The sequence below is a fragment of the Prenolepis imparis genome, unplaced genomic scaffold (assembly GCF_030444845.1).
Source record: "Prenolepis imparis isolate NDT839.2.m4 unplaced genomic scaffold, iyPreImpa1.0 SCAF_11, whole genome shotgun sequence".
Lineage (NCBI taxonomy): Eukaryota > Metazoa > Arthropoda > Insecta > Hymenoptera > Formicidae > Prenolepis > Prenolepis imparis.
This window is the reverse complement of record NW_028141169.1, coordinates 2,553,016-2,568,904: the sequence shown is the minus strand read 5'-3', so window position 1 is coordinate 2,568,904 and position 15,889 is coordinate 2,553,016.

Here is a 15,889-nt window from a genome sequence, read left to right as displayed (position 1 = left end):
ATAGGGTCAGCGGCAAAAAAGTATCGATTTCTAATATTTTAAGACGAGCCAAAAATTCATCGATTATACATTTTAATAGTACATTTATTACAGAATCTTTTGGTACCAAGCAGACAACAGCGTACAAACTTTTTCATTTGCTATACATAAATTAAGGATGCGTCGCATAGGGTCAGCGGCAAAAAAGTATCGATTTCTAATATTTTAAGACGAGCCAAAAATTCATCGATTATACATTTTAATAGTACATTTATTACAGAATCTTTTGGTACCAAGCAGACAACAGTGTTCAAATTTTTTAATTTGATAATAATAAAATGAGGATGCGTCGCACAGGGTCCGCGTCAAAAAAGTATCAATTTCTAATATTTTAAGACGAGCCAAAAATTCATCGATTATACATTTTAATAGTACATTGATTACTGAATCATTTGGTACCAAACAGACACCAGCGTACAAATTTTTTAACTTGATATACATAAAATAAAATTGCGTCGCATAGGGTCAGCGCTAAAAAAGTATCGATTTCTAATATTTAAAGACGAGCCAAAAATTCATCGATTATACATTTTAATAGTACATTTATTACAGAATCTTTTGGTACCAAGCAGACAACAGCGTACAAACTTTTTCATTTGCTATACATAAATTAAGGATGCGTCGCATAGGGTCAGCGGCAAAGAAGTATCGATTTCTAATATTTTAAGACGAGCCAAAAATTCATCGATTATACATTTTAATAGTACATTTATTACAGAATCTTTTGGTACCATGCAGACACCAGCGTACAAATTTTTTAATATGATAATCATAAATTGAGGATGCGTCGCACAGGGTCCGCGTCAAAAAAAATCAATTTCTAATATTTTAAGACGAGCCAAAAATTCATCGATTATACATTTTAATAGTACATTTATTACAGAATCTTTTGGTACCAAGCAGACAACAGCGTACAAATTTTTTAATTTGATAATAATAAAATAAGGATGCGTCGCACTGGGTCCGCGTCAAAAAAGTATCAATTTCTAATATTTTAAGACGAGCCAAAAATTCATCGATTATACATTTTAATAGTACATTGATTACAGAATCATTTGGTACCAAACAGACACCAGCGTACAAATTTTTTAACTTGATATACATTAAATTAGGATGCGTCGCTTAGGGTCAGCGGCAAAAAAGTATCGATTTTTAATATTTTAAGACGAGCCAAAAATTCATCGATTATACATTTTAATAGTACATTTATTACAGAATCTTTTGATACCAAGCAGACAACAGCGTACAAACTTTTTCATTTGCTATACATAAATTAAGGATGCGTCGCATAGGGTCAGCGGCATAAATGTATCAATTTCTAATATTTTAAGACGAGCCAAAAATTCATCGATTATACATTTTAATAATACATTGATTACAGAATCTTTTGGTACCAAGCAGACAACAGCGTACAAACTTTTTCATTTGCTATACATAAATTAAGGATGCGTCGGATAGGGTCAGCGGCATAAATGTATCAATTTCTTATATTTTAAGACGAGCCAAAAATTCATCGATTATACATTTTAATAATACATTGATTACAGAATATTTTGGTACCCAACAGACACCAGCGTACAAATTTTTTAACTTGATATACATAAAATAAGGTTGCGTCGCATGGGGTCAGCGGTAAAAAAGTATCGATTTCTAATATTTAAAGACGAGCCAAAAATTCATCGATTATACATTTTAATAGTACATTGATTACAGAATCATTTGGTACCAAACAGACACCAGCGTACAAATTTTTTAACTTGATATACATTAAATAAGTATGCGTCGCATAGGGTCAGCGGCAAAAAAGTATCGATTTTTAATGTTTTAAGACGAGCCAAAAATTCATCGATTATACATTTTAATAGTACATTTATTACAGAATCTTTTGGTACCAAGCTGACAACAGCGTACAAACTTTTTCATTTGCTATACATAAATTAAGGATGCGTCGCATAGGGTCAGCGGCATAAATGTATCAATTTCTTATATTTTAAGACAAGCCAAAAATTCATCGATTATACATTTTAATAATACATTGATTACAGAATCTTTTGGTACCAAGCAGACAACAGCGTACAAACTTTTTCATTTGCTATACATAAATTAAGGATGCGTCGCATAGGGTCAGCGGCAAAAAAGTATCGATTTCTAATATTTTAAGACGAGCCAAAAATTCATCGATTATACATTTTAATAGTACATTTATTACAGAATCTTTTGGTACCAAGCAGACAACAGCGTACAAACTTTTTCATTTGCTATACATAAATTAAGGATGCGTCGCATAGGGTCAGCGGCATAAATGTATCAATTTCTTATATTTTAAGACGAGCCAAAAATTCATCGATTATACATTTTAATAATACATTGATTACAGAATCTTTTGGTACTCAACAGACACCAGCGTACAAATTTTTTAACTTGATATACATAAAATAAGGTTGCGTCGCATGGGATCAGCGGTAAAAAAGTATCGATTTCTAATATTTAAAGACGAGCCAAAAATTCATCGATTATACATTTTAATAGTACATTGATTACAGAATTATTTGGTACCAAACAGACACCAGCGTACAAATTTTTTAACTTGATATACATTAAATAAGTATGCGTCGCATAGGGTCAGCGGCAAAAAAGTATCGATTTTTAATGTTTTAAGACGAGCCAAAAATTCATCGATTATACATTTTAATAGTACATTTATTACAGAATCTTTTGGTACCAAGCTGACAACAGCGTACAAACTTTTTCATTTGCTATACATAAATTAAGGATGCGTCGGATAGGGTCAGCGGCATAAATGTATCAATTTCTTATATTTTAAGACGAGCCAAAAATTCATCGATTATACATTTTAATAATACATTGATTACAGAATCTTTTGGTACCCAACAGACACCAGCGTACAAATTATTTAACTTGATATACATAAAATAAGGTTGTGTCGCATGGGGTCAGCGGTAAAAAAGTATCGATTTCTAATATTTAAAGACGAGCCAAAAATTCATCGATTATACATTTTAATAGTACATTTATTACAGAATCTTTTGGTACCAAGCAGACAACAGCGTACATACTTTTTCATTTGCTATACATAAATTAAGGATGCGTCGCATAGATGTATCAATTTCTTATATTTTAAGACGAGCCAAATATTCATCGATTATACATTTTAATAATACATTGATTACAGAATCTTTTGGTACCCAACAGACACCAGCGTACAAATTTTTTAACTTGATATACATAAAATAATGTTGCGTCGCATGGGGTCAGCGGTAAAAAAGTATCGATTTCTAATATTTAAAGACGAGCCAAAAATTCATCGATTATACATTTTAATAGTACATTTATTACAGAATCTTTTGGTACCATGCAGACACCAGCGTACAAATTTTTTAATATGATAATCATAAATTGAGGATGCGTCGCACAGGGTCCGCGTCAAAAAAAATCAATTTCTAATATTTTAAGACGAGCCAAAAATTCATCGATTATACATTTTAATAGTATATTTATTACAGAATCTTTTGGTACCAAGCAGACAACAGCGTACAAATTTTTTAATTTGATAATAATAAAATAAGGATGCGTCGCACAGGGTCCGCGTCAAAAAAGTATCAATTTCTAATATTTTAAGACGTGCCAAAAATTCATCGATTATACATTTTAATAGTACATTGATTACAGAATCATTTGGTACCAAACAGACACCAGCGTACAAATTTTTTAACTTGATATACATTAAATTAGGATGCGTCGCTTAGGGTCAGCGGCAAAAAAGTATCGATTTTTAATATTTTAAGACGAGCCAAAAATTCATCGATTATACATTTTAATAGTACATTGATTACTGAATCATTTGGTACCAAACAGACACCAGCGTACAAATTTTTTAACTTGATATACATAAAATAAAATTGCGTCGCATAGGGTCAGCGCAAAAAAAGTATCGATTTCTAATATTTAAAGACGAGCCAAAAATTCATCGATTATACATTTTAATAGTACATTTATTACAGAATCTTTTGGTACCAAGCAGACATCAGCGTACAAACTTTTTCATTTGCTATACATAAATTAAGGATGCGTCGCATAGGGTCAGCGGCAAAGAAGTATCGATTTCTAATATTTTAAGACGAGCCAAAAATTCATCGATTATACATTTTAATAGTACATTTATTACAGAATCTTTTGGTACCAAGCAGACAACAGCGTACAAACTTTTTCATTTGCTATACATAAATTAAGGATGCGTCGCATAGGGTCAGCGGCAAAAAAGTATCGATTTCTAATATTTTAAGACGAGCCAAAAATTCATCGATTATACATTTTAATAGTACATTTATTACAGAATCTTTTGGTACCAAGCAGACAACAGCGTACAAACTTTTTCATTTGCTATACATAAATTAAGGATGCGTCGGATAGGGTCAGCGGCATAAATGTATCAATTTCTTATATTTTAAGACGAGCCAAAAATTCATCGATTATACATTTTAATAATACATTGATTACAGAATATTTTGGTACCCAACAGACACCAGCGTACAAATTTTTTAACTTGATATACATAAAATAAGGTTGCGTCGCATGGGGTCAGCGGTAAAAAAGTATCGATTTCTAATATTTAAAGACGAGCCAAAAATTCATCGATTATACATTTTAATAGTACATTTATTACAGAATCTTTTGGTACCAAGCAGACAACAGCGTACAAACTTTTTCATTTGCTATACATAAATTAAGGATGCGTCGCATAGGGTCAGCGGCATAAATGTATCAATTTCTTATATTTTAAGACGAGCCAAAAATTCATCGATTATACATTTTAATAATACATTGATTACAGAATCTTTTGGTACCCAACAGACACCAGCGTACAAATTTTTTAACTTGATATACATAAAATAATGTTGCGTCGCATGGGGTCAGCGGTAAAAAAGTATCGATTTCTAATATTTAAAGACGAGCCAAAAATTCATCGATTATACATTTTAATAGTACATTTATTACAGAATCTTTTGGTACCATGCAGACACCAGCGTACAAATTTTTTAATATGATAATCATAAATTGAGGATGCGTCGCACAGGGTCCGCGTCAAAAAAAATCAACTTCTAATATTTTAAGACGAGCCAAAAATTCATCGATTATACATTTTAATAGTACATTTATTACAGAATCTTTTGGTACCAAGCAGACAACAGCGTACAAACTTTTTCATTTGCTATACATAAATTAAGGATGCGTCGCATAGGGTCAGCGGCAAAAAAGTATCGATTTCTAATATTTTAAGACGAGCCAAAAATTCATCGATTATACATTTTAATAGTACATTTATTACAGAATCTTTTGGTACCAAGCAGACAACAGCGTACAAACTTTTTCATTTGCTATACATAAATTAAGGATGCGTCGGATAGGGTCAGCGGCATAAATGTATCAATTTCTTATATTTTAAGACGAGCCAAAAATTCATCGATTATACATTTTAATAATACATTGATTACAGAATATTTTGGTACCCAACAGACACCAGCGTACAAATTTTTTAACTTGATATACATAAAATAAGGTTGCGTCGCATGGGTCAGCGGTAAAAAAGTATCGATTTCTAATATTTAAAGACGAGCCAAAAATTCATCGATTATACATTTTAATAGTACATTTATTACAGAATCTTTTGGTACCAAGCAGACAACAGCGTACAAACTTTTTCATTTGCTATACATAAATTAAGGATGCGTCGCATAGGGTCAGCGGCATAAATGTATCAATTTCTTATATTTTAAGACGAGCCAAATATTCATCGATTATACATTTTAATAATACATTGATTACAGAATCTTTTGGTACCCAACAGACACCAGCGTACAAATTTTTTAACTTGATATACATAAAATAATGTTGCGTCGCATGGGGTCAGCGGTAAAAAAGTATCGATTTCTAATATTTAAAGACGAGCCAAAAATTCATCGATTATACATTTTAATAGTACATTGATTACAGAATCTTTTGGTACCATGCAGACACCAGCGTACAAATTTTTTAATATGATAGTCATAAATTGAGGATGCGTCGCACAGGGTCCGCGTCAAAAAAAATCAATTTCTAATATTTTAAGACGAGCCAAAAATTCATCGATTATACATTTTAATAGTACATTTATTACAGAATCTTTTGGTACCAAGCAGACAACAGCGTACAAATTTTTTAATTTGATAATAATAAAATAAGGATGCGTCGCACAGGGTCCGCGTCAAAAAAGTATCAATTTCTAATATTTTAAGACGAGCCAAAAATTCATCGATTATACATTTTAATAGTACATTGATTACAGAATCATTTGGTACCAAACAGACACCAGCGTACAAATTTTTTAACTTGATATACATTAAATAAGGATGCGTCGCATAGGGTCAGCGGCAAAAAAGTATCGATTTTTAATATTTTAAGACGAGCCAAAAATTCATCGATTATACATTTTAATAGTACATTTATTACAGAATCTTTTGGTACCAAGCAGACAACAGCGTACAAACTTTTTCATTTGCTATACATAAATTAAGGATGCGTCGCATAGGGTCAGCGGCATAAATGTATCAATTTCTTATATTTTAAGACGAGCCAAAAATTCATCGATTATACATTTTAATAATACATTGATTACAGAATCTTTTGGTACCAAGCAGACAACAGCGTACAAACTTTTTCATTTGCTATACATAAATTAAGGATGCGTCGCATAGGGTCAGCGGCATAAATGTATCAATTTCTTATATTTTAAGACGAGCCAAAAATTCATCGATTATAAATTTTAATAATACATTGATTACAGAATCTTTTGGTACCCAACAGACACCAGCGTACAAATTTTTTAACTTGATATACATAAAATAAGGTTGCGTCGCATGGGGTCAGCGGTAAAAAAGTATCGATTTCTAATATTTAAAGACGAGCCAAAAATTCATCGATTATACATTTTAATAGTACATTTATTACAGAATCTTTTGGTACCAAGCAGACAACAGCGTACAAACTTTTTCATTTGCTATACATAAATTAAGGATGCGTCGCATAGGGTCAGCGGCATAAATGTATCAATTTCTTATATTTTAAGACGAGCCAAAAATTCATCGATTATACATTTTAATAATACATTGATTACAGAATCTTTTGGTACCCAACAGACACCAGCGTACAAATTTTTTAACTTGATATACATAAAATAAGGTTGCGTCGCATGGGGTCAGCGGTAAAAAAGTATCGATTTCTAATATTTAAAGACGAGCCAAAAATTCATCGATTATACATTTTAATAGTACATTTATTACAGAATCTTTTGGTACCAAGCAGACAACAGCGTACAAACTTTTTCATTTGCTATACATAAATTAAGGATGCGTCGCATAGGGTCAGCGGCATAAATGTATCAATTTCTTATTTTTTAAGACGAGCCAAAAATTCATCGATTATACATTTTAATAGTACATTGATTACTGAATCATTTGGTACCAAACAGACACCAGCGTACAAATTTTTTAACTTGATATACATAAAATAAAATTGCGTCGCATAGGGTCAGCGGTAAAAAAGTATCGAATTCTAATATTTAAAGACGAGCCAAAAATTCATCGATTATACATTTTAATAGTACATTTATTACAGAATCTTTTGGTACCAAGCAGACAACAGCGTACAAACTTTTTCATTTGCTATACATAAATTAAGGATGCGTCGCATAGGGTCAGCGGCAAAAAATTATGGATTTCTAATATTTTAAGACGAGCCAAAAATTCATCGATTATACATTTTAATAGTACATTTATTACAGAATCTTTTGGTACCAAGCAGACAACAGCGTACAAACTTTTTCATTTGCTATACATAAATTAAGGATGCGTCGCATAGGGTCAGCGGCATAAATGTATCAATTTCTTATATTTTAAGACGAGCCAAAAATTCATCGATTATACATTTTAATAATACATTGATTACAGAATCTTTTGGTACCCAACAGACACCAGCGTACAAATTTTTTAACTTGATATACATAAAATAAGGTTGCGTCGCATGGGGTCAGCGGTAAAAAAGTATCGATTTCTAATATTTAAAGACGAGCCAAAAATTCATCGATTATACATTTTAATAATACATTGATTACAGAATCTTTTGGTACCCAACAGACACCAGCGTACAAATTTTTTAACTTGATATACATAAAATAAGGTTGCGTCGCATGGGGTCAGCGGTAAAAAAGTATCGATTTCTAATATTTAAAGACGAGCCAAAAATTCATCGATTATACATTTTAATAGTACATTGATTACAGAATCTTTTGGTACCATGCAGACACCAGCGTACAAATTTTTTAATATGATAATTATAAATTGAGGATGCGTCGCACAGGGTCCGCGTCAAAAAAAATCAATTTCTAATATTTTAAGACGAGCCAAAAATTCATCGATTATACTTTTTAATAGTACATTTATTACAGAATCTTTTGGTACCAAGCAGACAACAGCGTACAAATTTTTTAATTTGATAATTATAAAATAAGGATGCGTCGCACAGGGTCCGCGTCAAAAAAGTATCAATTTCTAATATTTTAAGACGAGCCAAAAATTCATCGATTATACATTTTAATAGTACATTGATTACAGAATCATTTGGTACCAAACAGACACCAGCGTACAAATTTTTTAACTTGATATACATTAAATTAGGATGCGTCGCTTAGGGTCAGCGGCAAAAAAGTATCGATTTTTAATATTTTAAGACGAGCCAAAAATCCATCGATTATACATTTTAATAGTACATTTATTACAGAATCTTTTGGTACCAAGCAGACAACAGCGTACAAACTTTTTCATTTGCTATACATAAATTAAGGATGCGTCGCATAGGGTCAGCGGCATAAATGTATCAATTTCTAATATTTTAAGACGAGCCAAAAATTCATCGATTATACATTTTAATAATACATTGATTACAGAATCTTTTGGTACCAAGCAGACAACAGCGTACAAACTTTTTCATTTGCTATACATAAATTAAGGATGCGTCGCATAGGGTCAGCGGCAAAAAAGTATCGATTTCTAATATTTTAAGACGAGCCAAAAATTCATCGATTATACATTTTAATAGTACATTTATTACAGAATCTTTTGGTACCAAGCAGACAACAGCGTACAAACTTTTTCATTTGCTATACATAAATTAAGGATGCGTCGCATAGGGTCAGCGGCAAAGAAGTATCGATTTCTAATATTTTAAGACGAGCCAAAAATTCATCGATTATACATTTTAATAGTACATTTATTACAGAATCTTTTGGTACCATGCAGACACCAGCGTACAAATTTTTTAATATGATAATCATAAATTGAGGATGCGTCGCACAGGGTCCGCGTCAAAAAAAATCAATTTCTAATATTTTAAGACGAGCCAAAAATTCATCGATTATACATTTTAATAGTACATTTATTACAGAATCTTTTGGTACCAAGCAGACAACAGCGTACAAATTTTTTAATTTGATAATAATAAAATAAGGATGCGTCGCACTGGGTCCGCGTCAAAAAAGTATCAATTTCTAATATTTTAAGACGAGCCAAAAATTCATCGATTATACATTTTAATAGTACATTGATTACAGAATCATTTGGTACCAAACAGACACCAGCGTACAAATTTTTTAACTTGATATACATTAAATTAGGATGCGTCGCTTAGGGTCAGCGGCAAAAAAGTATCGATTTTTAATATTTTAAGACGAGCCAAAAATTCATCGATTATACATTTTAATAGTACATTTATTACAGAATCTTTTGATACCAAGCAGACAACAGCGTACAAACTTTTTCATTTGCTATACATAAATTAAGGATGCGTCGCATAGGGTCAGCGGCATAAATGTATCAATTTCTAATATTTTAAGACGAGCCAAAAATTCATCGATTATACATTTTAATAATACATTGATTACAGAATCTTTTGGTACCAAGCAGACAACAGCGTACAAACTTTTTCATTTGCTATACATAAATTAAGGATGCGTCGGATAGGGTCAGCGGCATAAATGTATCAATTTCTTATATTTTAAGACGAGCCAAAAATTCATCGATTATACATTTTAATAATACATTGATTACAGAATATTTTGGTACCCAACAGACACCAGCGTACAAATTTTTTAACTTGATATACATAAAATAAGGTTGCGTCGCATGGGGTCAGCGGTAAAAAAGTATCGATTTCTAATATTTAAAGACGAGCCAAAAATTCATCGATTATACATTTTAATAGTACATTGATTACAGAATCATTTGGTACCAAACAGACACCAGCGTACAAATTTTTTAACTTGATATACATTAAATAAGTATGCGTCGCATAGGGTCAGCGGCAAAAAAGTATCGATTTTTAATGTTTTAAGACGAGCCAAAAATTCATCGATTATACATTTTAATAGTACATTTATTACAGAATCTTTTGGTACCAAGCTGACAACAGCGTACAAACTTTTTCATTTGCTATACATAAATTAAGGATGCGTCGCATAGGGTCAGCGGCATAAATGTATCAATTTCTTATATTTTAAGACAAGCCAAAAATTCATCGATTATACATTTTAATAATACATTGATTACAGAATCTTTTGGTACCAAGCAGACAACAGCGTACAAACTTTTTCATTTGCTATACATAAATTAAGGATGCGTCGCATAGGGTCAGCGGCAAAAAAGTATCGATTTCTAATATTTTAAGACGAGCCAAAAATTCATCGATTATACATTTTAATAGTACATTTATTACAGAATCTTTTGGTACCAAGCAGACAACAGCGTACAAACTTTTTCATTTGCTATACATAAATTAAGGATGCGTCGCATAGGGTCAGCGGCATAAATGTATCAATTTCTTATATTTTAAGACGAGCCAAAAATTCATCGATTATACATTTTAATAATACATTGATTACAGAATCTTTTGGTACTCAACAGACACCAGCGTACAAATTTTTTAACTTGATATACATAAAATAAGGTTGCGTCGCATGGGATCAGCGGTAAAAAAGTATCGATTTCTAATATTTAAAGACGAGCCAAAAATTCATCGATTATACATTTTAATAGTACATTGATTACAGAATTATTTGGTACCAAACAGACACCAGCGTACAAATTTTTTAACTTGATATACATTAAATAAGTATGCGTCGCATAGGGTCAGCGGCAAAAAAGTATCGATTTTTAATGTTTTAAGACGAGCCAAAAATTCATCGATTATACATTTTAATAGTACATTTATTACAGAATCTTTTGGTACCAAGCTGACAACAGCGTACAAACTTTTTCATTTGCTATACATAAATTAAGGATGCGTCGGATAGGGTCAGCGGCATAAATGTATCAATTTCTTATATTTTAAGACGAGCCAAAAATTCATCGATTATACATTTTAATAATACATTGATTACAGAATCTTTTGGTACCCAACAGACACCAGCGTACAAATTATTTAACTTGATATACATAAAATAAGGTTGTGTCGCATGGGGTCAGCGGTAAAAAAGTATCGATTTCTAATATTTAAAGACGAGCCAAAAATTCATCGATTATACATTTTAATAGTACATTTATTACAGAATCTTTTGGTACCAAGCAGACAACAGCGTACATACTTTTTCATTTGCTATACATAAATTAAGGATGCGTCGCATAGATGTATCAATTTCTTATATTTTAAGACGAGCCAAATATTCATCGATTATACATTTTAATAATACATTGATTACAGAATCTTTTGGTACCCAACAGACACCAGCGTACAAATTTTTTAACTTGATATACATAAAATAATGTTGCGTCGCATGGGGTCAGCGGTAAAAAAGTATCGATTTCTAATATTTAAAGACGAGCCAAAAATTCATCGATTATACATTTTAATAGTACATTTATTACAGAATCTTTTGGTACCATGCAGACACCAGCGTACAAATTTTTTAATATGATAATCATAAATTGAGGATGCGTCGCACAGGGTCCGCGTCAAAAAAAATCAATTTCTAATATTTTAAGACGAGCCAAAAATTCATCGATTATACATTTTAATAGTATATTTATTACAGAATCTTTTGGTACCAAGCAGACAACAGCGTACAAATTTTTTAATTTGATAATAATAAAATAAGGATGCGTCGCACAGGGTCCGCGTCAAAAAAGTATCAATTTCTAATATTTTAAGACGTGCCAAAAATTCATCGATTATACATTTTAATAGTACATTGATTACAGAATCATTTGGTACCAAACAGACACCAGCGTACAAATTTTTTAACTTGATATACATTAAATTAGGATGCGTCGCTTAGGGTCAGCGGCAAAAAAGTATCGATTTTTAATATTTTAAGACGAGCCAAAAATTCATCGATTATACATTTTAATAGTACATTGATTACTGAATCATTTGGTACCAAACAGACACCAGCGTACAAATTTTTTAACTTGATATACATAAAATAAAATTGCGTCGCATAGGGTCAGCGCAAAAAAAGTATCGATTTCTAATATTTAAAGACGAGCCAAAAATTCATCGATTATACATTTTAATAGTACATTTATTACAGAATCTTTTGGTACCAAGCAGACATCAGCGTACAAACTTTTTCATTTGCTATACATAAATTAAGGATGCGTCGCATAGGGTCAGCGGCAAAGAAGTATCGATTTCTAATATTTTAAGACGAGCCAAAAATTCATCGATTATACATTTTAATAGTACATTTATTACAGAATCTTTTGGTACCAAGCAGACAACAGCGTACAAACTTTTTCATTTGCTATACATAAATTAAGGATGCGTCGCATAGGGTCAGCGGCAAAAAAGTATCGATTTCTAATATTTTAAGACGAGCCAAAAATTCATCGATTATACATTTTAATAGTACATTTATTACAGAATCTTTTGGTACCAAGCAGACAACAGCGTACAAACTTTTTCATTTGCTATACATAAATTAAGGATGCGTCGGATAGGGTCAGCGGCATAAATGTATCAATTTCTTATATTTTAAGACGAGCCAAAAATTCATCGATTATACATTTTAATAATACATTGATTACAGAATATTTTGGTACCCAACAGACACCAGCGTACAAATTTTTTAACTTGATATACATAAAATAAGGTTGCGTCGCATGGGGTCAGCGGTAAAAAAGTATCGATTTCTAATATTTAAAGACGAGCCAAAAATTCATCGATTATACATTTTAATAGTACATTTATTACAGAATCTTTTGGTACCAAGCAGACAACAGCGTACAAACTTTTTCATTTGCTATACATAAATTAAGGATGCGTCGCATAGGGTCAGCGGCATAAATGTATCAATTTCTTATATTTTAAGACGAGCCAAAAATTCATCGATTATACATTTTAATAATACATTGATTACAGAATCTTTTGGTACCCAACAGACACCAGCGTACAAATTTTTTAACTTGATATACATAAAATAATGTTGCGTCGCATGGGGTCAGCGGTAAAAAAGTATCGATTTCTAATATTTAAAGACGAGCCAAAAATTCATCGATTATACATTTTAATAGTACATTTATTACAGAATCTTTTGGTACCATGCAGACACCAGCGTACAAATTTTTTAATATGATAATCATAAATTGAGGATGCGTCGCACAGGGTCCGCGTCAAAAAAAATCAACTTCTAATATTTTAAGACGAGCCAAAAATTCATCGATTATACATTTTAATAGTACATTTATTACAGAATCTTTTGGTACCAAGCAGACAACAGCGTACAAACTTTTTCATTTGCTATACATAAATTAAGGATGCGTCGCATAGGGTCAGCGGCAAAAAAGTATCGATTTCTAATATTTTAAGACGAGCCAAAAATTCATCGATTATACATTTTAATAGTACATTTATTACAGAATCTTTTGGTACCAAGCAGACAACAGCGTACAAACTTTTTCATTTGCTATACATAAATTAAGGATGCGTCGGATAGGGTCAGCGGCATAAATGTATCAATTTCTTATATTTTAAGACGAGCCAAAAATTCATCGATTATACATTTTAATAATACATTGATTACAGAATATTTTGGTACCCAACAGACACCAGCGTACAAATTTTTTAACTTGATATACATAAAATAAGGTTGCGTCGCATGGGTCAGCGGTAAAAAAGTATCGATTTCTAATATTTAAAGACGAGCCAAAAATTCATCGATTATACATTTTAATAGTACATTTATTACAGAATCTTTTGGTACCAAGCAGACAACAGCGTACAAACTTTTTCATTTGCTATACATAAATTAAGGATGCGTCGCATAGGGTCAGCGGCATAAATGTATCAATTTCTTATATTTTAAGACGAGCCAAATATTCATCGATTATACATTTTAATAATACATTGATTACAGAATCTTTTGGTACCCAACAGACACCAGCGTACAAATTTTTTAACTTGATATACATAAAATAATGTTGCGTCGCATGGGGTCAGCGGTAAAAAAGTATCGATTTCTAATATTTAAAGACGAGCCAAAAATTCATCGATTATACATTTTAATAGTACATTGATTACAGAATCTTTTGGTACCATGCAGACACCAGCGTACAAATTTTTTAATATGATAGTCATAAATTGAGGATGCGTCGCACAGGGTCCGCGTCGAAAAAAATCAATTTCTAATATTTTAAGACGAGCCAAAAATTCATCGATTATACATTTTAATAGTACATTTATTACAGAATCTTTTGGTACCAAGCAGACAACAGCGTACAAATTTTTTAATTTGATAATAATAAAATAAGGATGCGTCGCACAGGGTCCGCGTCAAAAAAGTATCAATTTCTAATATTTTAAGACGAGCCAAAAATTCATCGATTATACATTTTAATAGTACATTGATTACAGAATCATTTGGTACCAAACAGACACCAGCGTACAAATTTTTTAACTTGATATACATTAAATAAGGATGCGTCGCATAGGGTCAGCGGCAAAAAAGTATCGATTTTTAATATTTTAAGACGAGCCAAAAATTCATCGATTATACATTTTAATAGTACATTTATTACAGAATCTTTTGGTACCAAGCAGACAACAGCGTACAAACTTTTTCATTTGCTATACATAAATTAAGGATGCGTCGCATAGGGTCAGCGGCATAAATGTATCAATTTCTTATATTTTAAGACGAGCCAAAAATTCATCGATTATACATTTTAATAATACATTGATTACAGAATCTTTTGGTACCAAGCAGACAACAGCGTACAAACTTTTTCATTTGCTATACATAAATTAAGGATGCGTCGCATAGGGTCAGCGGCATAAATGTATCAATTTCTTATATTTTAAGACGAGCCAAAAATTCATCGATTATAAATTTTAATAATACATTGATTACAGAATCTTTTGGTACCCAACAGACACCAGCGTACAAATTTTTTAACTTGATATACATAAAATAAGGTTGCGTCGCATGGGGTCAGCGGTAAAAAAGTATCGATTTCTAATATTTAAAGACGAGCCAAAAATTCATCGATTATACATTTTAATAGTACATTTATTACAGAATCTTTTGGTACCAAGCAGACAACAGCGTACAAACTTTTTCATTTGCTATACATAAATTAAGGATGCGTCGCATAGGGTCAGCGGCATAAATGTATCAATTTCTTATATTTTAAGACGAGCCAAAAATTCATCGATTATACATTTTAATAATACATTGATTACAGAATCTTTTGGTACCCAACAGACACCAGCGTACAAATTTTTTAACTTGATATACATAAAATAAGGT